At 44.5% G+C, this 16,636-nt stretch overlaps 1 protein-coding gene across 6 annotated transcripts in view; it reads left to right on the plus strand.

Annotated features, from left to right (window-relative positions):
- TANC1 (tetratricopeptide repeat, ankyrin repeat and coiled-coil containing 1) overlaps positions 1-16,636 on the plus strand; it is a 203,312-nt gene that overhangs the window by 37,644 nt on the left and 149,032 nt on the right. The window lies entirely within an intron of this gene.

Below are 16,636 nucleotides of genomic sequence, written 5' to 3' on the forward strand. Positions count from 1 at the left end.
TGCCTTGTAGCAGATGTTCCTTCATTAGGAATTTGTGGAAGTATGTATAACCAGTTTAACCAGTTTGTGCTGCCAAGTTAAACACTCTTTCCAAATGCCATAATCTATATTGTTACACCATTATATACACTTTTTAAATAAATATAATTATCCAAAATATTTTTCTTATTTTTTTAGCATACTGCCTTTTATAGAAATCTTAAAATGACATTACAAGGCAACACATGAAAACTTTTATGAGAGTTTTGCCTCTGGAGTCTTGGATTTGTGTGAAATCTAGGTAGGGATATATGCCAGGAGTACAAGGAAAGAATTAGAACTGTGTTTATGTAGTACTAAAACATACACTTAATTTGTAGAATTTACACATGTTAATGGCAGCACATGACCAAAGTGTTTTTGTAACTCAAAAATGTGAATTTTATTCTGTTTCAGGAAGAGGAAAAGGGTTTAGAAACAGAAACCCAAGTTTTGAAGCTGTTTCTGCCTAGGGCAGGGGTTCTCAAACTGGGGGTCGGGACCCCTTAGGGGGTTGCGAGGTTATTACATGGGGGATTGCGAGCTGTCAGCCTCCACCCCAAACCCCGCTTTGCCTCCAGCATTTATAATGGTGTTAAATATATAAAAACAAGTTTTTAATTTATAAGAGGGGTCGCACTCAGAGGCTTGCTATGTGAAAGGGGTCACCAGTACAAAAGTTTGAGAACCACTGGCCTAGGGTGAGCTGTCAGTGTAGAAGCCTGATATTTGTAATTTTATTGTTTACCTCCTCTTCTGCCGGTCCTCCCCACCCCCAATCCTAAATCTGAACCTACATCAGGTCTCCAGTAGATTTGTCTAACTTCTTAACAAAAAAGTTCCCCTCTCCTAAATTTATCTACATTTAGGAATTGCTGCCTCCTGATGTTTCCTATCTTTAGAAACATTGTCCAGAAAACAAAATTACTTCTATAGCAAGAAATCAGTTTAATATATTGCATTTGTGCAGCATTCTGTGGGCATTTGGTCTACAATTTCTTTTCCTGAACATATATAGTCATACGAAGTTTGAAATGCTAGATATCATGTATGTATCCATGTAGCAGAACTCGGCAAATTAAAATAAACTTCCATTTCCAAGTATTGTTGAATTATATTCCCCCCCCCAGCAAAGGAGATTCCTATTAGGTGTTCACATCTACTATAAGTGCTGGTGGTACGTGTGCTGTAATATTTTAAAATTACTGCCGTAGGCATACACCACTGGGAATTTAACCTACATCTTTGGTTTTACAAATAAATGGAGCTGTCTCAAGATTGAAGTATACAAATAAAACTAGCCTCTAATGCAGGGCTGAAAAAATGTGCCAGACATTTACTAATCAAAGGTCCATAGGCAATTCGTTGGAGGGGCATGAAGGGTTGAGTGCCCCTCCAGCAGCTGGCCCAGGTGGGGAGTGGAGGGGGCGGAGCCAGAGCCTGAAGAGAAGGCGCGGGGCCAAGTCCTCTTCTAGTCATGCTGCCTGGGACGCTGCCCGGTGCAGCCCAGGAGCTGACTGGGAGGGGTTTCACGCTTCACCTACCTTTTCCTCTGAAGCTCTAGGCATCTCCCTCTACTTTGTGCTTGCGCAGCCTTCTGGTTATTTGTTTGTCACATTCAGAAATAGAATACTGCATAGAAGGCAGATTAATTGTTCACCACTTGTCAAACCTTTACAGTATATCAGTACCTATTTTGATGCTAAACTATAAATTAGTGTCTTATGTAGAGACAAAATATCCTTTTTGCTGTTACTTCATATTACCAAGGATAATAGATCAAATCTGTCCATAATTTAAGACCTACAGCTAGTTAATAGCAAAATCTAATAACCATTTTTTAGATGTTTATAAAAAATACCTGGTGGAATGGTGTATACAGTGTCTTCCTTGTTCCTTCTATTTTTGTGTACAGAAAGCTAGTACAGTGCCATTAACTGAAATGTGTGGCAAAGGCAAGGCACAAACTGTACAGCATTTGCAAAACTGGTTGTATCATTACTGCTATATTGGTTTCTCTTTGGGATTGAGGTGTGGGAGGGGGTGCAGGCTCTGGCTGGGTGGTTACCTCAGGTGGCTCCTGGAAGCGGCCGACATGTCCTGCTCTTAGGCGGAGGGACCTGGGGGCTCGGTGCGCTGCTCGCCTAGGAGTCGGACATGCTGGCCGCTTCTGGGAGCAGCACAGAGCCAGGGCAGGCAGGGAGCCTGCCTTAGTCTCACTGTGCGGCTGACCGCCAGGGTCCTTTTTGACGGGCTTTGCGGTTGAAAACTGGACATTTGGCAACCCTAAGCAGAGCTCTTAAAATGAGGATAGGGATCCTAAGAAGTTGCCCAGTGTATGGAGGGTGCATGTCCGTATGTGTATATTACATTGAATGGGTCTAATTCTCAAAGCCATGATGGTCCTCCACACTTACTAATGGCACAGGGAAGGAGAAAGACAGGTTAGCTCAGCAAATTGTTAATGAGATACAAAGACTTCAAATTCTAGGTCTGTGATTCCTTTTTTTTGGGTAACTTGTTAGAATTTATCATGATGTCTTGATACACTTAGGAGTGAAATGCAACAAATCTGATAAAACCCAGTGACGTCTGCAATGATGGAAAATAGCTTCCATATGAAGACTTCGGCATACAGATGCAGAAATGACAGCCTCAGTAACTGATACCCTATTACACTTGCTAGAAAGATTGAACCATAATGCATACACATGAGGGGCAAATTTAGGTTGCACAGGCAACTTTCAACCTGTCATTTCCTAACTTTTTTTTATGCTTGACTTTATAATTTTAAATTCTTACTTGATTTCTGTACATAATTTCTTAAGTTTTTAAAACATACAACTGAACAAATGGAAATTCTGTCATACCACAGCCAGCCAACTCTCTTTAATGGTGTTATACTATCTAACTTAGGTGCTAACACATTTTAAAATACCACATAATTAAAATTAGGGCTGGCGATTAATCGCAGTTAACTCACGCGATTAACTAAAAAAAATTAATTGTGATTAAAAGATTAAATTGCGCTGTTAAACAATAAAATAGCAATTGAAATTTATTAAATATTTTTGGATGTTTGTCTACATTTACAAATATATTGATTTCTGTTACAACACAGAATACAAAGTGTACAGTGCTCACTTTATATTATTATTTTTATTACAAATATTTGCACTATAAAAATGATAAAAGAAATAGTATTTTTCAATTCACCTCATACAAGTCTGTAGTGCAATCTCTTTATCGTGAAAGTGCAACTTACAAATGTAGACGTTTTTGTTACATAACTGCACTCCAAAACAAAACAATGTAAAACTTTAGAGCCTACAAATCCATTCAGTCCTACTTCTTGTTCAGCCAATCGCTAAGACAAACAAGTTTGTTTACATTTATGGGAGATACTGCTGCCTGCTTGTTGTTTACAATGTCACCTGAAAGTGAGAAAAGCTGCTTGCATGACATGTTTGTAGCTGGTGTTGCAAGGTATTTACATACCAGATATGCTAAACATTCGTGTGCTCCTTCATGCTTTTGGCCACCAGCAACCTGTCATCAGCATGGACGCATATCCTTTGGAATGGTGGTTGAAGCATGGAAGGACATATGAATCTTTATTGCATCTGGTATGTAAATATCTTGTGACGCCAGCTACAGCAGTGCCACGAGAATGCCTGTTCGTACTTTCAGGTGACGTAAACAAGAAGCAGGCAACATTATCTCCTGCAAATGTAAACAAGCTTGTTTGAGTGATTGGCTGAACAAGAAGTAGGACTGAGTGCACTTGTAGGCTCTAAAGCTTTACATTGTTTTATTTTTGAATGCAGTTATTTTTTTGTACATAATTCTACATTTGTAAGTTCAACTTTCACAATAAAGAAATTGCACTACAGTACTTGTATTAGGTGAACTGAAAAATAGTATTTTTGTTTTTTACAGTGCAAATATTTGTAATCAAAAATAAATATAAAGTGAGCACTGTATATCTTGTATTCTGTGTTTGTAATTAAAATCAATATACAAGTATTTGAAAATGTGGCAAACATCCAAAAATATTTATATAAATGGTATTCTGTTATTGTTTAACAGTGTGATTAATTGGTTTCACAGCGCGATTAATCACGATTAATTTGTTTAATTGCTTGACAGCCTTAATTAAAACATACTGGCTAACACATATCCTTTTTAAAGTACCTTTTTCCCTTCACGAGGTCTAAGATACATCCCCGATTTACTGATTTGTTGGCACTGGTCTCACAATCTGTTCAGTAACTTCCGTGTTTAATGTCTTCATTTATAATGAACACCTTACTATGTTCATCTTGTGGAGGTGGTAATGTATTCTTTTCTGAGGGGAGAAAATACAAATGATCAAGTATATTGAATCTAATGTAGGTGGGTTTTTATATATACACTGTGAAGTAAGCTTTTTACGGCAGTGGGTTTATAGTCCCAAATCTAAGTACACCTCTACCCCGATATAACGCTGTCCTCGGGAGCCAAAAAATCTTACTGCGTTATAGGTGAAACCACGTTATATCGAACTTGCTTTGATCCGCTGGAGCGCGCAGCCCCGCCCCCCCAGAGCACTGCTTTACCGCGTTATATCCGAATTCGTGTTATATCAGATCACGTTATATTGGGGTAGAGGTGAAGTTCTTTGACATATTTAATGCAAAGGCATTGTTCTTCCTTTCTCCTCTGCAGCTACATACTTGATTGATGAGTACTGTCTTTTCTTGAAGTTTCACTCATTCCATATTTCCGGGGGAGGGGAGGATGGTTGTCTCACCTCTACACTATTTCCCCTCCCTCTTCCCCAATTTCATGTATTTCATGTCGTCTTCTCCATGCTTCCACTCTCATCCTTCCTCCTCTTAGCAATAATTGCCCAAAAATCTGGGGCTGTGAGGAGCTGCTGCTACTATCACTTATTTCTAAGGCCTCTGCAGAGAAGATCATCTTCTCTTCTGCTCCGTTGTACAGGTGGAAGCAACCGACAGAGGAGGTGGTTATGGATGGAGAATTGAATTGTTACTGCTGCAGCACTATGTGGTGGCTGGAGTCAGGCACTGTAATTACTCTGCTTAGGTGTTCCCTAGGACTATCTCCTATAGCCTCTATTTAAGTACAAAGCCTATAAGGACCACACAGGAGAATGGCAGTTGAGCCCCAGTTTCAATTTTGTAATTTTTTCCCCAGTGCGCTACCTCCATTTCCCAGACAAAGCTTCTGTGCTGTAGGAGTGCCTTCAGTTTAGCTAGATATAGAACTGATGCAGGCACAGAATTTTAATCTGAAGACCACTTTTTTGACCATTTTAATATTTCTTGCCTATAATTGTAGGGGTCAAGTCTGGGGAGAATATAACACTTCTGGTTGGTTGGTTTGTTTGTTTACAAAATTGTGTCTTGGTCATATGAAAGGGAGATACAAACCTATTTCTCCCAAGCTGGCTTTCTCTACACAGACAGATGTGTTGAGTGTTCAGGATAAAGAGGGGTCTGTCTCTGTTTAAAACCAATGGTATAAAACTTTTTATATAATTTTATAACAGCTTCTCCCTGCTTCCCATATCGACATCCAAAATCCTGATATAGCTGCAATATTGTTAGTTTTCAAGAAGTTCTAGACTTCTTTCAACAATATTTAAAATCCATTCTGGTTCTTATTAGTGGTCTTCTCTTTGCCATTTGAATTTCAGCTGAGTCCAGTTTTTCCCTCAATTTTATTTATGTTGGACTTGTAAAAGGCCACTGAAGTTTTTCTTTGAGTAGATGCAGCTGTATATTCCACTTAGCTGTTTGCACACCCAGTACACCAAAGCAGAGAATTTTGTCTAGTAGTACCCATAGAGGGGCAGTGCTTGTGCCTAGTGGCTGTAGCCCCTCACGTGGCTATATGAGGTGGTGCTGCCCTGATCCCCCTCAGTTCCTTCTTAGCACCTGTGGCTGGAGTTGGAGCTCTGTGATTCTTAACCTCACAGTTCCTCAGAATCCTTGGACTTTGTTGTGCTAGTTGTATATAGTTAGTAATACCCTAGTATTCGTGTTAGTTTTCCCTTGGTGATGCCCTCACCAGGGTTCAAATGTTGTCTGTCAGATGAGGGGCGATCCCCAACTAGGGTGACCAGATGTCCTGAATTTATAGGGACTGTCCCGATTTTTGGGTCTTTTTCTTATATAGGCTCCTATTATCCCCCACCCCCTGTCCCGATTTTTCACACTTGCTGTCTGGTCTCCCTATCCCCAACAATGACTCTCTCACAAGGTGTTTGCTCTGCTTAGATGGGGTCACATCAAAGAGTGGTGTTTGATCTGTGAATCATTCACAAAATTGACTCAGGTGGCTAGAGACCTTCGCCATGAGGCTTGCTTCGTTACCAAGGCCTACTTCGGTCATAGGTTGCCCTTGATCTCGGTGAGTGGTGCTGGCTCAAACAAATTGCTCTCCTTTGAGTGCGCCGAAGAAAAGGTCTCATAAAACCAATCGGGACCGCTCCAGTCCTCGTGGAGTCTTATTCCTCCTCCAGGAAGAGTACAGCTGCTACTGGCATGTGGGATGAAGCATGTCCTTCCAACTGCTCCCTGATACTGTGTTGGGATGCGAGAGGCCCTGTACCGTCAACTCAGGCGGTGGCCTTGGAGTGTCTGTTGAATCTGGTACTGACAAAGGTGATGCCAGCACCAACTGTGTCCATGTCGCCAGCATATCATGTGGCGGCAGACTTCCTCTGCCTTTCCATCTAGAGGTCTCCTTTGATCCAGGACTTCGGCAGGGCTATGGCATCCACAGCTTTGCTGCCTGGACAGGCCACTGAACCTTCGGATCTGGTGACACTGCAGCCCGCTGTTCCTTTACTGCAGACCATGCAAGTGAGTCCGGTGGTGGGTTTGGCACAAGGGACCTCCTTGGCACTGCGAAACTCCTCAGCATCACTGCATTCCACTCTGCTGCTGATACCATGGCAGCATTACCTGCTCCCCACCTTGGTACTGTTGGCTGTTTTGGTACTGCCACTAGCTTTAGTACCAACACCAGTTCTAGCACTGGAGACAGTTGAGGGCTACCCTGGGCCAAATGAGGTGTTTCAGCATTTGCACCGATCCCTCCCTCGCTTTGGATGATGGATAAGTCTGACTGGTTGCTTGCACCATCGAGGCTGGCTCAGAATCCCCAGAATCTCAAGACTTCTTGGCATCCAGGTCAGCATCATCCTCCCACTCTCCATTTCCTGGCCTACACCTGGGACTGTTCATGGAGCAGCATGGATACCGAGATCTGCACTCTTCCTGCAGTCAGGATGGGGGCCTGTGGCCTGGTGCCTGCTGACCACCAATGCCTTACCCTTATGTCCAGCCGCCCCCATGGAACTTATGAGATGCTCCTTGATTGCAGAGGTCATACTCCTTATCCAACTCTAAAGCGAGATAACCAGTCATGTCAGTGGCTGGGGCTGTTAACCTGCCACAATTTCAGGTGCCAGTTGTTCCCCCACCCCACCTCGGGGAGCCTTTAGAATTGCCCCGTCCATATCTGCCTGTTCAGGAAAGAGACCCATCATTGGCACAGTTAACTGCCTCTTCCTCATCCCCGGATGACCTGGCTGTGCCTGGCTCTTCCTCCCTTTTTGTGCCTGAGGACTCCAAGGCCTACCAGGACCTTTTGCAGTGCATGGCTGCTTCCCTGGACATCCAGATGGAGTTCCTGCAGGAGAATATCCGTAAGTTGTTGGACATCCTGCAGCCATCTTCCCTCAGGAGAGTGGCTTCTCCTCCTCAACGAGGCATTCCTGGAGTCTGCAAAGGTTAATTGGAACACACCGGCTTCAGTGCCATCCATGACAAAGTGTTTGGAGAAACACTACTTTGTCCTGATGTAGAGATCTGAGGGGTTCTACCTAGCTCCTAATTCACTCATCGTAACTGCCATGAATGACAGAGTTTGACAGGGCAGATTGAAGTCCACTCCTAAGGAAAAGACCTCTAAAAGGATGGACTTAATGGGTAGAAAGATCTGTACCAACTCTTACCTGCAAATGGGGATTGCAAACCAGCAGGCACTGTTGTCCAAATACGATTTTGTAAATTAGACATGTGTCTAAATTTACAGACCAGCTGCCTGAAACCTCCAGGGAGGAATTTCAATCATTTATTGCCAAAGGCTTCTGGGTGGCCAAAACATTACTGTAGTCCATGCTAGACATAGCAAATGCTTCAACCAGAATGATGGCCTTGGTGGTGACCATGAGCAGGACATCCTGGCTGCAAAATTCAGGCATTGCTCCCTATAGAGGACGTGCCTTTTGATAGTTGGATCCTCTTTTTGGACAAAACCAACAAAAATGTGTACCCTTTCTAGGGCCAACCCTATATTCCTTGGGGATGTAAGCTGGCAGTGCAAAGATGCCAGAGGTCAGCAGCAGCAGTACCACCTGCAATGCCCCTTTGGGCAATTGTTCCCTCCTCAGAAACAGCAGGACTACCCCAGGAAGGGGTATAGGTCCGAGAGGTGGAAGCATTCAGGTTGTCGGTTTGGCCAGTTGACACACCCTCTTCCAGTGCCATCAAGTGTCTGTTTTTGACTTGTTTGTCCAGGGCAGCAGTTCAGTTGTGACTTCCATTACCCTGTTTCTCTTCTTTCATCTCCCCGCTTCCCCACCCCTTTGGGAACCGGCTAGCATGCTTTCTAGATGTTTGGAGCTCGATTACTGTCAACAGCACTGTCAAATTGGGTTATGCTATCCAGTTTTTCCTCCACCTCCCTGCATCTCACGATGTGGTGGTTTCATGGTTGAATGAGGAGGAAGAGTAATGTTTGGCGGCTGTTTGACAGGTTCTACTTACTAATAGGAAACCCTCTAGCCGAATGTTCCAAAATAGGCCCAGTTTTCGATCTGGTCAGCCAATGCTGGCTTGTAACCAGGAATAGTTGTCGCATCTTCAGTTGTTGAGCCTTATGCTTAGCTTGTTGAGGGCATATCTAGTGATGATCTCAGCCTTTCATCTCCCCATTCATGGAAGATTGATATTTTCCAATGTAGTGGTAGGGAGATTCTTGGAAGGAATTCTTTGTCTCTATTTGCCATTGTGGGAACTGGTTCTCTTGTGGAACCATAACATGGTCTACATATCAGAGGGGTAGCCGTGTTAGTCTGGATCTGTAACAGCAGCAAAGAGTCCTGTGGCACCTTATAGACTAACAGACGTATTGGAGCATGAGCTTTCGTGGGTGAATACCCACTTTGTCAGATGCATGTACATGCATCCAACGAAGTGGGTATTCATCCGTGAAAGCTCATGCTCCAATTCGCATGGTCTACATAATTTTTCACTCAAGATGTTTTGTAAGGGCTTAAGTGGAGAGACATTGCAGAGCATGGGCGATGAAGCTATGCCTGTAACATGCACTGCTAAGGAGTCTTATCAGCAGGATGGATTTGATTTAAATCAGTAGTCAAGAAGACTTTGATTTAATCATGGATTTCTACATAAAAGTGCATTCTTGTTGGTTGTTATAAGCTTAATACATATTCTTCACAACTCAGAGATAGATGTAGGTTTCATTTTCAGAAGGTACACACTATACATTTTTAAAGTGTTTTATTTTGAGAACTTTTCAGATCAGTTTTACAGCTATTTCAGAAAATGAATGATTGTTTGGTTATTTCATTTACCAAAGGTAATTGAAGCAGATATTTATGAAGTCACTGGGAGGTGAACTATCTCCAATTCAACAGGTTAATCATTAATATTTGGAGGATTTCCTTGCCACGCTGTATTAGGAGAAGAACATCACCAGACAGACATTTAAATTGTTTTATTTAACAAAAACAACGATTATGTATTCTGAATTTTTTTCTTCAACAGCAAACATAACATTTTAACAAGACAAGCATATGAATTTTTGAATTTACTTAAACATTCAAGTTTTTTAAAATCAGGTTTGTTTTTGTTAAAATTGTTTTTAACTAAAATAATTAAATGAAATAATTAAAAAAAATTTAAATCGACTGTCAGTCAGGTCAACATGAGAAACTTAAAATATTGGCTTCTGCATCTAACTGAGTGGTCTTCACCTTCATTTTCCTGTTTGTTGTTCATCGGGAAAAGAACAAGTTTTCCTGCTTTTTCAGGTCCCAAACTTTTTTTCAGTTTGGAATGAATCAGTCCAAAGCAAGAAAATATTCTCTCTCTACTGGCAGAAGAAGCTACTGCTGTTAAAAATGAGATTATCACTTCAACAGTCTCTGAATCCAAGTGCTTAAGTGACTTCCTCCAGTTCACTGGTGTGACTTTCTTTAAAACATCATTAGCAAACATATATTTCTTGAATGGTTCTTATACCCAAGCTGGCTGTCTTTGATGGCCTGCTGCCATTATAGGTTTTCCCTTCTAGTGAGAGAATGGTATGATAGATCTCAAATCAATGAAGACTACACTCAGAAAGACCTCAAGACTTCTGGAATATGCTGCTCAAACAGTTTCACTTTTGTTTCTACTGCCTGTCCTGCACTTCTCACATTTATCTCCAGACTTCTTCTCCTTGTCCAGATCTATTCTGCCCCCAACAATCTTCTTCTATTCATTTAGGGTTACCATATTTCAACAATCAAAAAAGAGGATGGGAGGAGCCCCGCCCCTGTCCTAGCCCCGCCCCTGTCCTGTCCTAGCCCCGCCCCTGCCCCTTCCATTCCCTCCCACTTCCTGCCCCCTCAGAACCCCCAACCCTTCCCCCCCACTCCTTGTCCCCTGACTGCCCCCCAGGACTCCACCCCCTCCCTAAGCCTCCCTGCCTCTTGTCCCCTGACTGCCCCCTCCTGAGACCTTCCCCACATCCTAACTGGCCCCCTAGGACCTTACCCCCTACCTGTCCCCTGACTGCCCCAACCCTTATCCACACCCCCACTCCCTGACAGCCCCCCCCCAGAACTCCTGACCCATCTAAACCCCTCTGCTCCCTGTCCCCTGACTGCCCCCTCCTGGGACCCCTGCTCCTAACTGCCCTCCAGAACCCCACCCCCTACCTAAGCCTCCCTGTTCCTTGTCCCCTAACTGCCCCCTCCTGAGACCCTCCCCACCTGTACCCTGACTGCCCAAAACCTTACACCCCCAACCCCCAGACAGCCCCCCCCGAACTCCTGACCCATCCAACCCTCCCCCCTGCTCCCTGTCTCTTGACTACCCCCCCCCAACCTCCCTGCCGCTTCTCTGACCCCCGGCCCCCTTAATGTGCTGCAGAGCAGCGCGCTCGACAGCGGGGGAGGGGAGCAGGGTTGGCGCTCCAGACAGCCGGCGATCTGTGAATGCAGGGTGGGGGGAGGGAGGGAGAGGAGGGGAGTGGTGTCAAGTTTCAGGAGAGAGGAGGGGGAAGTGAAGGAAGGGCTCTGGCTCTGGCTGCCGGAGCCCCGGCTGCTCTGTAAGCCGTGCGCACGCTCTGTATGTGGGGGGAGGAGGGGAATTCCGGACATTGACAAATTCCCTCCGGACGCTATTTTTAACTCAAAAAAGCCGGACATGTCCGGGGGAATCCGGACGAATGGTAACCCTAATTCATTGAACTTTTTGAAACTTTGCACTTTTAGAGAGAGATAAGGGATTGACTCTGTGTACACAAACTTGCAGAGGAACAATCGGGTTGAGGTCTGTTATTTCTCACCTCTATATATTTATTTAAAAACATTTTTGCTGTTAACAAGCATGTTATCTCTGGAGACACAAATCCACAGTTTGAGAACTGCAAAACTAAGCATCTCTGATGGTATCTTCTAGGTTGAGCACTGAGTCCCATTGGGTAGATAGATTAACCTAAATAATATATAAAGAAGCCTGTGGAACCCCGTAAGATTGGGTCCCTAATCCATGAACTGTTGGAACTTTTCTTAAACATTACATGAATATATTGTCTCATACTATAGAATTAGAATTTATAATCTCTATTACATTATAGCTCAAAGATATCTTATCATGGATCTTAATTAAAACTATCTTTAGATGTTTTTCCTCAAAAAGCATTTTATACAAAAAAAAATCCAATTTAAATTAAAAAATCAGATTTTTTTTAAATCATTGATTTTTATCCACCCTGTTTATCAGTGCAACTTTTGTTTAGATTATCTTTTCAGTATCTAACAAAGGACTTTTTTCTCCTCTAAGATCTTGTCTTACTGTAGGAGAATTGGCCATGATTCAAAAATTTACCTACTTCTGTGTATGTCTTCACCTTCCCCGTGCAAAATTTACATTTGCAGTGGAATGATTCCAGGTTTCTAATTTATATGAAACTTATGCTGTACAGGTTATTCATGGAATCCTAAGGAGTGTTTGCTGTGGTGACTGTTTTTGTATAGTGTTTTATAAAATGGTGTATAAATTGTTCAGAAAGTTAAACTTTTCAGATAGAAAACTGATTATTGTTGCTTTTTCTGTTTATTCCGTATGGATTTTGTATAATTCTCTGTTACAGTATTCTTCTTCAAGTAGTGTCCCTATCGGTGCTCCACTGTAGGTGTGTCTGCGTCCCTGCGCTGCTGATCAGAGAACTTCGGTAGCAGTGTCCGTTGGGCCTGCACATGCGCTGTCTCTCATTGTACTAGGCCAGGAGGCTAGCCAGTGCCCAGGCTAACTGTCCTTAGTTCCTTCTCAAGTGCCCCTGGCTAGAGACAGAGCCTTTAGCTGTCAGTTAGCAGGTTGTTCATCTTTAGCTTTTAGAAACCCTTTAGCCTTCTTTTGGCTTTTATTTGACCGAGCCTTAAAAACCCACAACAAAGAAAAAAGAAAAGACATTGTTCTTGTGTCAGCTCCCGGCTGGGAGAGGGGAACCCCCCTGGACCAGGGTATGCCTGGCTCGCCGGGCTTCAAGAAGTGGCACTTGCAATGAAGCGATCCTGGTCGTGGACAAGCACTCCAAGTTCATTTGCTGCCTTGGTGAGGGCCACATCCAACAAAGGTGTTTCCTCTGTCAGCAGCTCCGACCGAGATCATGCAAGGACAGAGAGCTCTGCCAAAAAATCATCTTTATGGATGTGTCTCTCCGATCCCAGCCTTCCGGAGGACATGAATCTTCCCCTTAGATTTCGACTTTGAAGGACAGTGGGTCGAAGAAACAGTCCGAGGACTCCTCTCACAACTTGAAAAAGAGAGTGGGAAGTCCTCTCAGTGAGCCCAGGGATAGCCAAAAGTGATCATCATCTCGCTTGGTATCCTGGGACCAAGATCCTCTGGCACCCATGCTTCGCAGCGACCATCGGTGTCTGGTACAGTTAATAGGCCCATAAACCCTTTTGGCATGGGCACCTAATCTTTGGTAGAGAGAGATGAGGGCAAACAACTTAAGACGCTCCCAGTATGTGAGCTGTTGGTGGTACCATCCAGCACCGGAGAGATCAGTATGGCAAAGTTCCCATCTCCCCCAGCTCTGCCACTAATGCTGGGACACTCGGTACCAGCAGAATTCTATCAGTCTGGTGCAGTGGCGTAGCTAGGAGCGGAAGTTTGTGTGGGGCCCAACTTTGGAATGGATGGGCAATAACAGACTCTGGTAGCTCAGCTTCTCCCCTGACACCATGCCCCGAATTGTCCTAGCCCTGGTGGTCCCAGACAAAGTGCTTCACCTGCCAAACTAGGCACATGCATGGGGCGGCTCAAAAAATAGCAAGGCAGAGCTATTGGAGTGTAGCTTTCTGCAGGGCAAGTTCATAACTCCGTCCTGGATTTCAGGTGCCTGAGTGATACTCCAGAGCCGCTCTGGCAGCACTACACCCCTGCTCAGATTTGGGTGAGCCTGGATGCTAAGTGGGTGGGCTGTGATCCACCCAGGCCCACCTGTGGCTACGCCCCTGGTTCGGTGAACTGACTATGTTGGAAGCTCCTAACTATCTACCCCTCAGTATCAAGATCACAGAATCGACCCATGGGTGACCAAGGGGCATTTTTCCCCACAATCATGCCATGCCCCTCTGATGACAAATGATGGTTCAGATAGTGAGCTGGACTGGGTTTCTCTATACTCTACCAAGCACCATATGGGACCCAGTATCAACAGGGTCTGGGAATGTACCACCACCATCTTGGTAAAGTTGCCCGTGGGCACCTGCACCAGGCCCTATGCCACCGCAGTGGCCATACTGGGATCCTGGGCGACAACACCAACAGCCTGCCTCGAGGCACCGAGCATTGCCTGAGAGCCTCCCAGGCATGCCACGTCGGCTACAGTATCACAGTCCTCAGAACCCCAATAAATGGAGGAGCAAGAGGTGGACACAGAGGAGGAGGTCACACCCAAGGCCATATCCTCTTCTTCCCCGGACAAAGCGGTCATGACGTCACCACCTTCCATGGCAGATGACTTCTGCTTGGTCCAATAGCTGGCGAAGAGAGTGGCGGACACCCTCCGGCTACCATTGTAGGAGGTTAAAGATATGCACCACCAGCTTACCCACATCCTCTGCTTAATTTACCTCCAGCATCACCCTACAAATCAACGAGGCCATCCTAGACCCAATTAAGATGGTGTAGCAAACCCGGCCTTGGTGGCCCTGACATGCAAGTGGGTGGACAAAAAATACTATGTTCCCACAAAGGAATCAGAGTTTTTCTATTCACCTACCCACCGTTCAATACCATCATGGTGTATGCTGTGAACTCTAGTAGCAGACAGAAACACTCTAGGACAACACCCTATGATAGAGCCTGGAAGCACCTTGATGTCTTTGGTAGGAAGGCGTATTCCTTTGCCACCTTACGGTTTCGAATTGCCAACTATTAGGTGCTCACAGCAAAGTACAGCTATACAAATTACAATAAATTACACTACTTTATTGATAAGCTACCAGAGAGCTCTCAGGATTCCTTCAAGGCCATGATCCAGGAGGAGCAACTGGTGGCAAAAACATCTTTGCAGTCAGCCCTAGACACCACTGACCCAGCTGCCAGGACCATCTCCATGGCTGTGGTGATGAGATGGGCATTGTGGCTGCACCTCTCGGGTTTCCCAAAGGAGGTGCAGACCATGGTAGAGGATCTTCCCTTTTAGGGTGTGAAGCTCTTTTCCGAGAAGACTGACACCTCTCTCCACTCCTTGAAGGATTCCAGGGCCACTCTCAGGTCACTGGGAATCTATACACTGGGGCAAAAGAGACGTTTTATCCCTCAACATCAACAGAGTCCTTAATTGTCCCAGTTCCTGTCACAATGGAACGATTGGCCCCAGCGGAAAAAGGGAAAGCCTTTTGGCTCCCAGTCCTTGACCCAATAACCTGGCCCTAAACACTGCTTTTGATGGGCAGGTTGAGGTACCGTGAGACCACTCCCCACTACTATGTGACCATGCACCCATTTGGCTACCATATGGCAGCGTTCCGCAGTACCTGGGAGTGCTAACCTTGGACAGATGGGTCCTAGAGATCATCAGATCTGGGTATTCCATCCACTTCACCTTCCTACCCCCTCCACAACACCTTTCCCTTTCCTCCTTCGGGGACTCTTCTCACGAGAGTCTACTATGGTGGGAGATTGGCTCTTAACTACAGGAGGCAGTCTAAGAACCAGTACCTCAACATCTACGAGGCAAGGGGTTCTACTTTCGTTATTTCCTAATACCGAAAAGGAAGGGAGGTTGAAGACCCATCCTGGACCTCAGAGCTCTCAACAAGTTCATCCAAGCTCAGAAGTTCAAGATGGTCCTTATCGACGATCCATTCCGTCACTGGAACAGGGAGACTGGTTTTTGGCCCTCAACCTACAAGATGCCTACTTTCCCATTTCAATACTACCGGCTCACAGACGTTTCCTCAGGTTCACCCTGGTGCACGACTATTACTAACACAGTCCTTCCCTTCGGACTTTCATTGGCCCTGAGAGTATCATCTTTGACTAACCTGACTCTGAAGTCCCAGCCCTCCCAAGAGGGTACTGCTGAGGTGCACCAACAGGGACACTACTCGAAGGAGAAGTTACTCACCATGTGCGGTAATGATGGTTCTTTGAGATGTGTATCCTTATGGGTGCTCCATTACCCTCCCTCCTCCCCTTTACTTCGGAGTTCTCGCTATGATTCTGCAGTAGAGAAGGAATTGAGGATGGTTAGCCTGTGTGCGCTGGCTAGCCTCGTGGAACAGCATGAGGAGAGACAGCGCATTTGCGGACCCAATGGACACTGCTACCAAAGTTCTCGGATCAGCAGAGCATGGACGCAGACACATCTACAGTGGAGCACCCATAGGGATGCACATCTTGAGGAACATTGTTACTGCACAAGGTGAGTAAATTCTTACAGTACATACTATTAATAATTACTTTATTTTGTGGTTGCATGCAGTATGCTTGTTTGATGCTTAAAAGAAAAGAGAGAAAAAACAAAACCTGTAGAATTGTGTTTTTCCAATAGAAGATCCTTAAGCAAAAATGAGATTGAGGACTCTGATACTTTAGGAAGTTTAATGAAAAAGTTATGTTTTGGGACGATTCTTCTTAGAGTAATACCCTTGTGCTCTCTTTCATTCATTGTTTCATATTCATTTCCATGAAAACTAGAACATTTGTTTAGAAATTTCTATTCCAAATGTTTCTTCTCTTCTTTTAGTCTGTAACTTTCTGAAATTAATTAGCGCTGCAGAAGT

Source organism: Trachemys scripta, chromosome 11, assembly GCF_013100865.1.
Source record: "Trachemys scripta elegans isolate TJP31775 chromosome 11, CAS_Tse_1.0, whole genome shotgun sequence".
Lineage (NCBI taxonomy): Eukaryota > Metazoa > Chordata > Testudines > Emydidae > Trachemys > Trachemys scripta.